The sequence below is a fragment of the Macaca mulatta genome, chromosome 7 (genome assembly GCF_049350105.2).
Source record: "Macaca mulatta isolate MMU2019108-1 chromosome 7, T2T-MMU8v2.0, whole genome shotgun sequence".
Classification (NCBI taxonomy): domain Eukaryota; kingdom Metazoa; phylum Chordata; class Mammalia; order Primates; family Cercopithecidae; genus Macaca; species Macaca mulatta.
In genome coordinates, this window is record NC_133412.1 from 32,583,424 (window position 1) to 32,596,129 (window position 12,706).

Genomic DNA, 12,706 nt, shown 5'->3' on the forward strand with positions numbered 1-12,706 from the left:
GAAAGATGTTAATCTGTTAGGGAAACACACCAATTCAAAAAGCAAACCCTTTGCTTTCTGAAGGAGCAATGATGCTTCTTTCCTTCTAAGAGAAATGTTGAATTAGAAGCAGCCAGACCTGTTAAAGATGACTGTCCAAATAATAAAAACAATTAGACAAATGTCCACGAGTTGACAGTAACTGGGGAAGAGAGGGGCTCATTTATCATTGACTTTTTAAAAAATGAGAATATGAGTACCATCAGTTTGGCACATAGATACTTAAAAAGACTACTAAGAGGCACCAAGTATGGCTTCACACCTCCCTTGTCCTGCCTACCCCACACCCTCATCCTCACTAACCACATTTTTTTTTTTTTTGAGACAGAGTCTCGCTCTGTTGCCCAGGCTGGAGTGCAGTGGTGCAGTCTCAGCTCACCGCAAGCTCCACCTCCGGGGTTCACGCCATTCTCCAGCCTCAGCCTCCCGAGCAGCTGGGACTACAGGCGCACAGCACCACGCCCTGACTACAGGCAGTAACCACATTTAAGCAGATACATTCTCTGCCCACAGGAATATGTTCTTCAGGTACGTGGTTGCATGCTAAAGCACACAGGACTTCCATCTCTTCACAGCTGATTTTCATTTCCATAGTCAAACATCCGCCCTACCACACCCCATGCTGTGTTCCAACAGCCTCACTTCCAACCATCATCTGGGTGCCATAGCCTCTCTACTTTTAGTCTTTTTCCTCTTCTGGCTTTCCTGTCCCTCATCTCCAGGTACTGTTGCCAACTCCAGTTTGCATGTGCAAAAAGTGACATGAAACTAACAATGCCAGTGCTTTTCTTGTTACACACTGAGTTGCTATGTGAACTTCAAGGTGTGCAACTCTCCTCAATAAATTCATAATGTTGCTGTGTCTTCAGGGACTCCCACTTTTCCAATCAGGAAGAGTTTTTCCCCTGTAAAGTCTGGGAAAAAAGCCATTCTGGAAACCCAAGTGCTTCTTAGTACTATGCCAGTTTGGGCTTTACCATAATGTTAATGAAAAGGTAGCATTCTGATACAAACAGGTCACGCGTTTAAAACATTAGTATCTATAAATATGTTTATTATATCCCAACTTAGTTCTTTTAAAAACAGTAAACTAGGCTCAGAAAAATCAAGGCTTTTCCTGATGTTTTAATACCACTAAACCAATGATGCCAGGATTCTTAGCTTCTTCCATTTGGTGTCAGTACGCTGTAGACAGCCAGCTATATACAGGTCTTTTTGATTTTTGTCAAGTCTACTGTCTCCATTAATATATATTTACAACACATGTTTAAATGTTCCCTAAATATCATATTCTTTAGTAACTGAACCAAAAAAAAAAAGAAAGGAAACACCTAATGGACAAGGTCAAATCAAATATACTTCTTATTGCTTCTCAAAGTCTTTCCTTATTTCACCTATTATTCAGTATGCAGAGTCTCAGAACTGACTGCATTTCTACCAGCAGCTGTTTATAGAATGGAGTGTGACTTGTGTTTACTTATGCAAAAGGACTGAAGAACAACAATGCACACTCATCCAGCCAGTTTCTAACTCAGCCTGTCAGATTACAGTTGGCTTTTTTGCTATTACTGTTGTCCATCTCTAATTTTATTGCACTGTGATTGCTAAATGTGGTCTGCATAACATCGAATTTGGGGGAATTTAAGAGGAATTAAGTTTATTTATTTAGAGACAGGGTCTCACTCTGTTGCCCAGGCTGGAGCACACTGGCGCAATTATGTCTCACCGCAGCCTTGACCTCCCCAGCTTAAGCAATCCTCCCATCTCAGCCTCCTAAGTAGCTGGGATCACAGGTATGCACCACCAAAAATGGATAATTCTTTTTCAGTTTTTTGGTAGAGACAAGGTGTCACTATGTTGCTGCCCAGGCTGGTCTTGAACTCCCAGGCTTAAGTGATCCTCCTATCTCAGCCTCCCAAAATGGTGAAATGACAGACATGAGCCACCATGCCCCACCTGAATTAAGTTTTATAAGTGTTCCATGATTATGTGAAAACAATCTGTACACCCTGTTAACTGGATGCAAAATTACATACATTCTAGTCAAACTAGTTAGTTGTGGTTTTCGATCTGATATACCCTTATTTATCTTTTTGCTACTTCATCTGTTTCTAAGAAAGGTGTGTTGAAACTTCTAGATCATATTCATTTTTAGAAAATAAGCCCAAGGTCATCTCTTAAAGAGGATGAATATAAAGCATAATAAAAGAGCAAGCATTGCAGTCTTTATTCAGAGAAGCACTAAATCTGTGCTTTTCAGTTTGCATTCTGTGAAACTCTAGGATTCATGAAAATACTTTAAGAGTTCTGTAAACTGGGGCCGGGCGCGGTGGCTCAAGCCTGTAATCCCAGCACTTTGGGAGGCCGAGACGGGCGGATCACGAGCTCGGGAGATCGAGACCATCCTGGCTAATACGGTGAAACCCCGTCTCTACTAAAAAATACAAAAAACTAGCCGGGCGATGAGGCGGGCGCCTGTAGTCCCAGCTACTCCGGAGGCTGAGGCAGGAGAATGGTGTAAACCCGGGAGGCGGAGCTTGCAGTGAGCTGAGGTCCGGCCACTGCGCTCCAGCCTGGGCGACAGAGCCAGACTCCGTCTCAAAAAAAAAAAAAAAAAAAAAAAAAAAGAGTTCTGTAAACTTATTAAAATTTTATTTTTCTATTGTTTGTTTTTGGGTTTTTGGGGGGTTTTTTTGTTTGTTTGAGATGGAGTCTCACTCTGTCACCCAGGTTGGAGTGCAGTGGTGTGATCTCGGGCTCACTGAAACCACCGCCACCTGGGTTCAAGTGATTCTCATGCCTCAGCCTCTCGTGTGGCTGGGACTAAAGGCCTGCGCAACCACGCCCAGCTAATTTTTGTATTTTTTAGTAGAGATGGGGTTTCACCATGTTGGCCAGGCTGGTCTCAAACTCCTGACCTCAAGTGATCTGCCCACCTCAGCCTTCCAAGGTGCTGGGATTACAGACATGAGCCACAGCGCCTGGACTTTCTATTATGTTTTTTAAAAACTGGAATTAAAAAAAGTATATGGTCAAATAAGTGATATACCAAATTTAGAGACCTCCAAGTTGCTTATTTATGCTACTTTAAGTTATTTACGTCTGCCATTAGCATTTACATGTTATTTGGAATTCCTATAATTATTAGTGGAGAAGCCTGTAATTTGCACTAGACTTCTCTCCTTTTCTTAATCAGAATGGATTCATTTGTCTATTGTTGTAAAATTATTTAAGGAAGCACATGTGAACTACATTCAAGAAACGGCAGTCAAGGCTCAGGCACACGTTTCAGCACGTTTGCTTTCATCCTGTTACAACAGTCAATTGAGCAATAAAGAACGAACACAATATGTTGCATCATAACATTTTATTACAGATCACTATAGAGATTATTCTTTGGGAAGTTTCTTGTCTGACTTCTAGAAGCATGAAAGGGCTATTCTAGGTTTGGGCTACTTCTTTTTCATAGCAGATGAGTGTCTTCAGAGCCAGTTCCTGCATAGGAAACCTACATAATGTCATTGCAACAAACCTTTCATTGCCTCAGAAAACTGCTCTGGTCCAGCTGGTTGCAAACTTTCTTTAGCAATAAAACTGTTTCTTCAAATAAAATCTTACATGGCACCCCAACATATAAAATAGGTGGCAGCAGAATGATTCTAATGAAAGGAGTGAAGGTTAAGACACCAGCGCCCATAGACCCACCAAGGACATAAGAAGAATCTCATGGTACACATTTGGAAAATCATTGCAGAAAGGTCTACCTACAATGCAGCTCTGAATCATCTCCTTTGCCTTTGGCTTTGTCCCTAAACACCTCCTCTCTGCCTAACCACTTCAGTTGACAGCCCATTTGTAAGGTCTGCCACACTCTTTATTCAGCGTCTCCTATACCACCTTAACACACTTCTTATCTGGGAGGGATCTGAAATGCTTTGGGTGTCCCTGGTGAGAACTGCAAGAGGAGCTATCTAAAGCTTGAGAGAATGAAATGAGACTACAGGAAGAGTCTTGAGAACAACCATAACTGGGTCATTCCCAGGGAATGTGTCCTGGAAATGAGTCCTGGAAAAATCTAGGCCAAATTGCCCAAAAGGGAAGCAGCACTGACCATGGGATAGGAAACTGGTGTCCTTAAAGGCGCAAGAGAGAAAACTGTTGGGAGGATGTTTGTAACCAGCTACACTGGTGATCCTTTCTTGTATCTAAATGGACACTTTGAGGCCATCAGAAAATATGACCAGATTAGTCCTGACGGACTCAAAAATCTATATATGGATGGAACCCTCAAAAGTCAAGGTATGGTTTGAAGAACACAATGAAATGTTGGTATAGCAACTTTAAGATAACTGAGAACATATTATTTTGAGCTGTATCAGAAGTCACTTCATACTAAATTATAGCACAAAAGAGCATAAAGAGGTACAAAAAATTTTTTTTTAAATACTGATCAAAGTAAAACTTCAGATTTTCTTCTTTCTATGAATTCAGAAGAAATTTCTAGTATTAGGCTCAGCTAATGGCTGTGTCAGGAGGAGTGTTTTACAAGAAAGTACCCTTGCTTAAAACCATTACAAAGTTCCAGGGAAGGAGAAAGGGGCAGGAGGTAGAGGGGACAGAGAAACCCCTGGCATTCCCTACCTGGCTTTATGTCAAGGCAGCACAAAAATCAACTCAAATCCACAGGGATTAAGTACAAAGGGAGTTTTCAGACAGGTATTCAAAGTCATATCAAGGTCAAACACCAAGAGACTAAGGAGCACGTCAACAAAGGGAAAGAGTCGTTTATGGATCTGGGAGTCTCGGAGGATAGCATTCCAAGAATTCAAGAGGACATCTGGGCAGACAACACAGTTCATTAGAGCCCACAGTAACAGTAGCTAGAAAAGACTGGGGGAGAGTGGTGAGGGATATAAAAACTACATATTGGGTACAACGTACACTATTCAGGTGATGGGTACACTAAAATCTCAGAATTCACCACTATATAATTCATCCAAGTTGCCGGGCACAGTGGCTCGCACCTGTAATCCCAGCACTTTGGGAGGCCAAGGCAGGTGGATCAGTTGAGGCCAGGAGTTCAACAGCCTGGCCAACATAGTGAAACCCCGTCTCTACTAAAAAATACAAAAATCAGCCAGGCATGGGGACACGTGCCTGTAATCCCAGCTACTCTGGAGGCTGAGGCACGAGAATGGCTCGAACCCAGGAAGCAGAGGCTGCAGTGAGCCAAGATTGCACCACCATACTCCAGCCTGGGTGACAGAGCGAGACTCCATCTCAAAAAAATATAGAAAATAAAATAATAATTCATCCATGCAGCCAAACACCCGAAAAGCTATAGATATAGATAGATAGATGTAGATATATGTATCTATTTATATATACCAAAAAAAGACCCATAGTAGTTGTTGCTTTATTAAAAGCCAGAGAAATTTTCTAACCTTCTAAGTTACAGCAATTTATTCGGTCAACTTGCTTTCCCCTATTCTGCCCATCCAGTTTGAAAGACTCCCTGGCCAGGCACGGTGGCTCACACCTATAATCCCAGCACTTTGGGAGGCCAAGGCAGGAGGATCATGAGGTCAAGAGATCGAGACTAGCTGGCCACCATGGTGTAACCTCAGCTCTACTAAAATTACAAAAATTAGCTGGGCATGGTGGCATGCGCCTATAATCCCAGTTACTTGGGAGGCCAAGGCAGGAGAATTACTTGAACCCAGGAGACGGAGGTGCCAAGATCGTGTCACTGCACTCCAGCCTGGCTGACAGAGCAAGACTCTGTCCATTAAAAAAAGAAAAGAAAGGCTCCCTAACTGGCCAGGTGTGGTGGCTCATGCCTGTAATCCCAGCACTTTGGAAAGCCAAGGCTAACAGATCACCTGAGGTAAGGTATTCGAGGCCATCCTGGCCAACATGGTGAAATCTGTCTCTACTAAAAATACAAAAATTAGCCAGGCATGGTGGTGGGCGCCTGTAATCCCAACTACTCTGGAGGCTAAGGCAGGAGAATTGCTTGAACTAAGGAGGCAGAGGTTGCAGTGAGCCAAGACAGTGCCACCGCACTCCAGCCTGGGTAACAGAGCAAGACACGATCTCAAAGAAAAAAAAAAAGAAAAGCTCCCTAACTACTCCAACTAGGTTCCTTCACTAAGTTTCCTTTTCCTGACTAGGCAGATGGAAAGGCAAGCATCCAGGTTAGAACTTAGTCCCCCAAGGCCATACCTTGTCTCTGTCCTCCGCTAAGCCTGTGATAAGGCTATCCATGGAAACAAAGCTCCTATTTTCTTAACATGCCTCTGAGAAAGACATTTGAAGCCTAGAGGTTAAGAACATAAGGGCTAAAATAAGCAGGCAAGAGGGTGGCTCAGAAAGAACAAGAGCCTTGTTTAAAAAAAAAAAAAAAAAAAAAAAGTCGGGGAATAAACCTCAATACAGATTTACTAACACAGAAATAAAGACTTTGTGTTAGCAAAGAGACTATGAATCAGCAAGAGAACAACCCAAGAGGATAAAGGAAATTGTAGACAAGACGAGCATAAACCATAAAGACGTAAGTACCCACGTGTTTATAACATGGATAATTGATAAGCAATAAGTAAGTCTTTAGAAACTATGAGTGTTCAGGGGAAATCACAAAAACAAGCGACATTACACTTAATTTTTTAAATGAGGGTGAAATGAGATTCTGCATGAGACAGATAACTGTAAAGTAGTAAAAAAAGTTTTCAGAAGTCACACATGAAAATCAATCTCATAATTCTACAATCACATTTTATTATGTCCACATTTTAAAGTATAAAGTTAGCCTTTATATACCAACAAATTTGGCTGCAAAGGTTGGTTGAGTTTTGACCTCGAGAAATACCTTCCTATTTTTTAAAGAAAGAAATATTATAATGATATTCCTTTTATTACTGTCCTATATATACTTGCTCATCATATAAAAAATATAATTGCTATATAGCCATCAAGCATTAAAAATAAACCAACACATCTAACAATAGGCCTCAATGGTACCAATCTATTTTCCTAGATGTATCACTCTAAAACCATATATGAATGTTCAAGAAATGCAAGTTTTTTATTTTTCTTTTAGAATCTACAGCATAGAACATGATAGATAAAATTATTCCATATAGAAATTATGATTTTTAATTAATTTGAAATAATTTCCATTAATTTCTGATGCTTGTAAGCATTTTAGATATACATTCCTTTAGCTCTTGAAATACAGTTCTAAATTGTGAAAAATTCTGACACAGGCAGGAACAGATGTCAAAATTCTATTACTTTTAATCTAAAAGCCCTCCATCTTACGTTCTCTGCAGGAGACAGAAACTCACAAAAGAAAATGTGTTGGCTTCTACTATTAGGAAACTGGACATTTTTCACATATATTATAGTGGAAGCAGTTTTACATTTCATTCAGGCACAAAATATTTACGAACTCAGGAGCAGCCCAAACATAAAGATAAAATGCAGCATGATTTTCCAAACCAAAATCTGGGGCTTATGTCTACGGATTTTTGTGACCCTTTGGGAAAAGGCAGAGTTGGAAACACAACTTAGTTGTCCAAGTATTAGAACTTTTAAAGCATCTCTTTGATTTATGAAGAAAATGCACAAAAATATGTTAAAGAAGTACCAGAAAATCCAGCAAGTTGCTCATCACTACACACCTCCATGCACAGATGACATGAGCAATTATTTGTCTTTCTTTCACTTCTGACTTCCAGGGCTCAGGGCTGAGGTCCTAGTGACTGCACATAGTAGAAGAAAGGGAAGAGAAGTTGTTTCAATGGCAACATCCTCACCTACTTACGTCTCTTTTCTCACGGCTCCAGTAATTAACGGAATGATTATAAACTGAAACCAAACTGCATCTCTATCCCTTCCATTTTCACCCTGGAAGCCTGTTCTCGTAAATCCATTCTCCTCAGGGTATTCCTTTAATCAGTGTTTCTGAATATGAATGAATGCTTTGGCTAACTTGTACAGGTCATCTGCCACTTTTAAGTACTCCATTCCCGCCTCATGGGTGTGTCTCACCTCTTCAGTACAGTTGCATATTTCCTGAAGAGTCTCATTTTGTGTACTGCTTCTCCACTACCCCTCACCACTGGACAGACAACTGGCCAGCTGCCACTCAAATGCTAATTGTGACTACCATCTACTTTCTCTAACAGCCTTTTCCTTCCGCTGGTTCCCTCCATTCACTGCCAATTTTATTTAGGAGAGACTCAAAAAGTGTTTTGGGACTCCACTGATAGCTGTGCTTTTCTGATAATTAAACCATATTTACATCCAACTCAACAGTATTTGGTAAGCAATTACTACCTATCCATTACTGTGCTAGCAACTACGAATGTCATGAAAGAAACATATGATCCAGCTACTCCCTTAAAGAAGTTGGTAATCAGGGTTAGGTGGAATGATGTACTCATTTACAAAAAAGGACGGATAAGACAATATTATCAGGGAGAAAAACGTCTAGTATACCATGTGGACCAGCCAGCACAAGAAATCAAAAGTGAAAGGGGCTTCAAGTCAAAAGACCTGAACTATGCTACTTCCTTCCCAGCTATGTGTCCTGTGGTGAGCCAGACAGCCTCCCCCTACTGTTTCCTCAATATGGGAATATTTATCTAGCAAGATTATTGGAAGGATTAAAGGGTACATTACATGAAATGCATTTTATAAACTGTAAACTACAGGGTACATGTAAGATGGCTGTTTTATAAGTCAAGTAGAGCCTGGGAGGTCAGAAAAGGGGAGCAATCTGCCAGGCATGGTGGCTCATACCTATAATCCCCCCTATTCAAGAGACTGAGGTGGGAGGATCACTTGAGCCCAAGAGATCAAAACCAACCTGGGCAACATAATGAGATGCTGTTGTACAAAAATTTTTCTAATTAGCAAGGTGAGGTGGCTTGTGCCAGTAGTCCAGCTACTCGAGGTGGCTTGTGCCAGTAGTCCAGCTACTCAGAAGGCTGAGGTGGGAGGATCACTTGAGCCCAAGAGTTCAAGGCTGCAGTGAGCCATGACTATGTCACCACACTCCAGCCTGGGTGACAGAGTGAGACCCTGTCTCAGAAAAAGAAAGAAAGGGAGCAATGTGACCATGACTCAAAGCAAGAGCCAGGACCTGAGCTGGGCATCTTCTTCAAAGCCAGGCAAGATTTAGCTAGAGAGTGAGGAATAGGATACACAGCATGTTTCATGCAAGGACATATTTTGACTTCCATTTAACAAGTATTGAGGAGCTTGCTAATCATTTCAAAGGATACAAATGTGTTTAAGATATAATCCTCGAAGTACAAAACTGGCCGTAAACTCAAAGGAATGCTTATGAGGTAATGTGGCAAGTTAAGGAGAGCAGGACGACTAATCCGTTGGTATATGGGGTTCCTCTACCACCATCTGTGTAGACCCAGGATAGGTCACCATCACTCTGCAGGCCTTGTTTTCTCAAATATGAAATAAGAGGTTTCACCTCAATGGTCTCTCCAACACAGACATTCTATGCTGTATGATTCCAGGTTCAAAGTTCAAAGCTCAGCCATGAGAAATTTAAGTGGGGTCATGGTGACAGCTGTCCCTTCTATCACCTCTCACTCCTTGCAGATGAGGGCCTAGATGAGGGCAGCCGCATGGGGATGGGAAGAAGAGGATCCAAGATACACTAATTTTAAAATAATAGAACAGAGTTCCACATCAGGTAGAAAAGGATACAGCCAAGAAAACACCAAAGAATAAAGCCTAGAGAGCCAGGAGGCCAAAATAATGCTGCCGACAGAAGCAGGACATGTGAAGTGGGGAAGGGAAAGAGTTGGAATGGCCATGAGGTATTCGTGGGTGGTATCAGATTTTTGGAAGGGAAGGATGATGAGATTGGATTGGGGCAGCTTCAGTGCGAGAGATCATCAAAGCCACATCACCGAGAAATGCTTGAAAATCATCCCCATTCCCTGGGGCCCACATTTACCTCTGTCCTTGAGACAGAGGCAGAGTAGCCAACAGTGAAAGCTCCAAAAAGACCATGACTGTACAAGCCACAGAAGACAGAACATGCTGTTAGTTCAGGATGAACAAGACCAAGCATAACAGCAGGGTGCTCTCAGCCAAACTCAATACACAGGACATGATGGGCAGTCCCGGCTGTTCTGATTAAACTTGGTTTCCAGATACTATCTCCCTGTTGTAAAGTTCTTTATCTGGCAGTGAGTAAAAAAGGAAATGTCAGGGAAGACAGCTAGATGTCCCACACGGCACTCACTCATTCACTCCTCTTAGAAGACTGCAATAAGCACCTCCTCAGATTCCAAACTTAGGCCTTGCCCATCATCATCCACCACCCATCTGAATGTATCTCAATGAAAACACACACTAGCTGGGCATGGTGGCTCATGCCTGTAATCCCAGCACTTTGGGAGGCCAAAGCCAGCGGATCACCTGAGGTCAAGAGATCGAGACCAGCCTGGCCAACATGGTGAAACCCCGTCTCTACTGAAAATACAAAAATTAGCCAGGCATGCAGGTGGGCACCTATAAGCCCAGCTACTCAGGAGGCTGAGGCACGAGAATTGCTTGCACCTGGGAGGCAGAGGTTGCAGTGAGCTGAGATCGCGCCATTGCACTCCAGGCTGAGGCAGGAGAATTGCTGGAACCTGTGAAGCGGAGGTTGCCAGTGAGCTGAGATCATGCCACTGCACTCCATCCTGGGCAATACAGTGAGCCTCAAGTCTCAAAAAAAAAAAAAAAAAAAAGAAAAGAAAACACAGGAAACACAGTGGAGAGGAGTTGTAGTATTATCACCTTCTCTGCCTCTCTCACTCTCCTTGAAACCACTGACACTAAGAAATAAGAGGTTAGAACCCTGCTCTAATTACCCTTATCTAATTACTTAATGTCTCTGTGTTTTCCTAGAAGAAGAATTCAGTACCTATACCAGATCTACCATGTTTTTGGTCTCACTTAACACTGCTATATGTATGTGCATATCTCCTAATGCACACCAGCAAGAGTTTCTCTGGAAAATTGCTTTTCAACCTTGTTCATGATATTTGTATGACCTACCAGGACACATGCTCTTGATCAAAGGCAACAGGTCTGAGGGCCCCAGAAAGGCCAGGCCCTGTCCAGTCACCCTGAGGGACAAGGGGTTCAACATCTCAACACAACTGAACGAATTCGGCACACAACTGAACGAATTCGGCACACACCACGGGGAGATCACCTCCTCTAGGGTAGGTGTCAAAGCGTGAAATTCCCGGGCTATACCTATGCACACATGTTCAGTAATAGAAGATAATATCAAATTGCTGTCCAGCATAGTTGTTTCACACACTCCCAACTTCATATCTTCACCAACATTTGGTGCTTGTTGTCAGACTTCTCAAAATGGTAACACATTATGATCTAAATTTGCTAATGAGTGTGAGCATCTTTTATTAGTTTCTTGGCCATCTAGTTTCCTCTTATTAAAATGCACATTTGTATCTTTCTCCTATTTTTCTATTGGGTTCTTTTTTTTTAAGACAGAGTCTCGCTCTGTTGCCCAGGCTTGTGGGCAGTGGCACAATCTCATCTCACTGCAACCCCCGCCTCCTGCGTTCAAGTGATTCTCACCCCTCAGCCTCCCAAGTAGCTGGGACTACAGGCACGCACCACCATACCCGGTTAATTTTTGTATTTTTAGTAGAGATGGGGTTTCGCCATGTTGGCCAGGCTGGTCTCGAACTCCTGGAGGCAAGTGATCTGCCCACCTCAGCCGTCCAAAGCGCTGGGATTATAGACACAAGCCACCACGCCCAGCCAGGTTCTTTTTCCATGGATGTGCAGCTCTTCATATATTCTGGATACTATTTATCAGTCACGTATGTTGCAAATATATTCTTATGTTTTTGGTTTGTCTTTTCACTTTTTTAGTGTCTCTTAATCTTAAAGTCGTCAAATTTTTTCTTTTTTTATAGTTACTTTAATTTATATTATGATCAAGAAAGCCTTTTTTTTTTTTTTTTTTTTTTTTAAATGGAGACAAGGTCTCACTCCAGTGCAATGGCACAGTCATAGCTTACTACAGCCTCAACTTCCCAGGCTCAAGTCATCCTCCCATCTCAGTATCCCAAGTAACTGGGACTACAGGCATGGGTCACCATGCCCAGCTAACTTTCTTTTCTTTTTTGTAGAGACAGGGTCTCACTATGTTGCCCAAGCTGGTCCTGAACTCCTAGTCTCAAGTGATCCTCCCACCTCAGCCTCCCAAATTGCTAGGATTACAGGTGTGAGCCACCAGGCCCAGCCAAGAAATTCTTATCTAAAGCGATAAAGATATTTTTCTATATTATGTTTGTAAAGATACTGCCTTTTTATTTACGTCTTTAATACACTGATAATTCGAGGAATATGTAGGGATCCAATTTCATTATTTTTCCCTTAAGGATACACAATTGTCATAGCACCATTTATTGCATAAAATTATCTTTTCCCCAGTGACATGCAATAAATGAACGGATCTGTTTCAGGGCTTTACATTTGGTTTCATTGGTCATTTTGACCATCCCTGGGCCAGTGCCACAATGTCTTAATCACTATGACCCTAAAATATAACTTCATATCTGGTAGGACTGGTACCCACCTTACCAGGGACATGCACGCTTCACAC

General features: G+C 42.0%; 1 protein-coding gene across 4 annotated transcripts in view; it reads right to left on the bottom strand.

Moving 5' to 3' along the window:
* Positions 1-12,706, bottom strand: part of RAB27A (RAB27A, member RAS oncogene family) — a 90,917-nt gene that overhangs the window by 45,404 nt on the left and 32,807 nt on the right. Inside the window, exon 3 of one of the 4 annotated variants that reach the window (XM_077937792.1) lies at positions 7,722-7,802. The gene's annotated coding sequence lies outside the window, so the exon portion shown is untranslated. 4 annotated transcript variants of the gene reach the window in all.